Source organism: Monoraphidium neglectum (assembly GCF_000611645.1).
Source record: "Monoraphidium neglectum strain SAG 48.87 unplaced genomic scaffold scaffold01202, whole genome shotgun sequence".
NCBI classification, from domain to species: Eukaryota; Viridiplantae; Chlorophyta; class Chlorophyceae; order Sphaeropleales; family Selenastraceae; genus Monoraphidium; species Monoraphidium neglectum.
In genome coordinates, this window is record NW_014012426.1 from 14,026 (window position 1) to 16,423 (window position 2,398).

At 60.0% G+C, this 2,398-nt stretch overlaps 1 non-coding gene across 1 annotated transcript; it reads right to left on the bottom strand.

The window, feature by feature from the left end:
• Positions 1-2,318: 2,318 nt before the first annotated feature.
• On the bottom strand, positions 2,319-2,390 carry MNEG_t16831. Its single transcript has one exon. It is a non-coding gene; the product is annotated as a tRNA-Gln (tRNA).
• Positions 2,391-2,398: the final 8 nt, after the last annotated feature.

Below are 2,398 nucleotides of genomic sequence, written 5' to 3' on the forward strand. Positions count from 1 at the left end.
CCTGCCGCCGCGATCGGCGCCGCCGTGGGCCGTTTCTCCAAGTCCTCGGGGCAGGATCCCGGCACCTCGACGCGGCCAGGGTAGCGCAGCGGCGCGTCAACTGCGAGCGGTCCCGGGTTTCACAGCGGCGGGCCGTTGTGTATGCGTGAAGCGACGCTCGACGTGCAGGGTAGCGATAACAAGAATGCAGGACGTGTGTCACTGTAATACGAGTGCTGTGCCATCCCATCCTGGTGCCCTACACAGCCTTGAACTCCCGACCTGACATCTCGCTGTCGCCTCAAGCCCCGCACCCGGCCCACACAATGCCCACCCCATTTTTGGGCGTCGCGAGCGCGCCCCATCATCCAACCGCACGATGCGAACTGGCAGCCCAGCCACAGCGACTGACGTGCATCCGCAACCCCAAGGATCCCCCGGCCACGCGCCCACGTCCCCACTGCCAACGACACAGGCCCATCCTCGAAGCTTCGCCACACCCGCGCGGGGGGCTCAACCGCCAGGCCCGCCGCCCCACCTTCCTCCGCCACTGCAAAGTGGTCTTCGTACTCCTCGTCGGTGCTGCTGAACGACGCGCGCGGGGGCTCCAGATAGTCAAACCACTGCTGCCCCCGCACCCCGCCCATGCCGTCCCTGCCATAGGCAAAGCACGCGCCCCATCCCTCCGCCGACAGCCGGACCGCGGGGCCGACAGCGTTCGCCCAGCTATCTGCTGCTGCCGAGTCGCCCCACCTATTTGTGAAGGGGGGGCCGGGGGTCGCGCAGGCACTGCTCAGTCCCGAGTCTCACGGCCTGTGGGAGGCAAGGCGGCTGTTGTGTTTCATGCTGTCGTGGCTCCACATGCTGCAATATTGACCATAGTTGCTCTGGTGGTGGCTACCCATTCTCAGGAGGCACCAGGGCATTATTTTCAGGTCGGCGCACCAGGGCATGTCATTGGGCTGGAATATGGAGGGCCGCGCTTCGTACATCGTCGGGACTGCAGACACCTGGGTCATAGGAGCGCGGCAGCAATGACGACAACCAGCACTTGGCGTGGTCACATTTTGCACGCACAAGGTTGCCGCCAGGAACGCAGCGCGTGCGCACAGACATAACACATGGCTCGCCACACGAGTGGGGTGCTTCTGCCTTGACCAGCGACACGTGGGCGTCAGCATGGTTCACATGCGAAAACAGTACAGGCACTGTTGCTCACACCTTGTAGATTCTGTGCCTCCATGTGCAATACGTGCTACCAGACCCGCTGCCCTCGCACACAACGCGGTCGGCGGCGTGGGCGCCAGCAGCACCTGCGCTGGCAGCAGCATTCGCCAGCAGTGCCAGAAGCAATGTGCTGCTGGCAGGCACATGCAGTCGCCACCGGCGGTGCTGGATATTATTGAAAAGCTGCATTATTTCTCACTGGGAGCTGCGTTAACTAGCTCTTTGCGTTCCAGGGGGCGAAAAGCATGCAGGGCGGTGCCTGAGGTCCGCCACGAACCACGCGAGACAAGGGATGTCCGAGAAAAGCACTGACAATACGTTGGCTCGTATGAACGCATCCGGACTGCATGAATGCCGTGTAACCGGAAAAGTAACTTGACGTGACGCGAGGGGTGCGTGCGCGCTCTGCGTGTGAGGTGCAATACAAAGCAGGAGACCAGGCACGGCTGAGCGGATCGGCAGACTTCGGCGGGGTGAAGTAGGTTTTGCAAATTGTGCGGGACGGAATTTTTGAACTCAGCCGCCGGGTAGTGCACGCATGGACAACCGGACCCATTTACAGCCAACGGCGGTGGCGCGTAATTAGCAGTGACACAAGAGACATCATCGAAGAAGTGTTAAACTGGGCTGCATACGCACACATCCAGATCGTGCTGCCATCCGTGCTATCGGTAATCCCTGACTGTTCGTCACCTGGCTGTGGCCGCCTTGGGCACACAGCATCTAACTATTCTGGGCACTCGTATATATTCTCGGCACTCGGCTTTTGATGCCTAAGTTACTCTGTGGTATTTAACCCACAGCGCTTTGCCACACAACTAGTCAACCTGCGAATACTTGTGCTCGTGGCTCCAGCTCTTGAGAGTTCTCCCTTTGCAGTGTGAATCTCAACAAGAAGTGTGCATAAGATAACTCACTGAAGTCGCATGCACGCGGTGAGGAGCACGCCAATCCCCTGTGATGACTGGAGGAGGAGCCCGCCACCGCGCACACCCACATTGCAAATGTGGCATGCAGCGGAATGCACAAAGCAAGTGGGCCCGCATGCCCGCCCGCACCAGCTCGTTGTCACACTCCTGCCCTTACTAAAAGGTATCAAAAAAGTAACCCGCAGGCCCTAGCCAGATTCGAACTGGCGTTACCAGATTCAGAGTCTGGGGTGATAACCACTACACTATAGAGCCGAAACGCA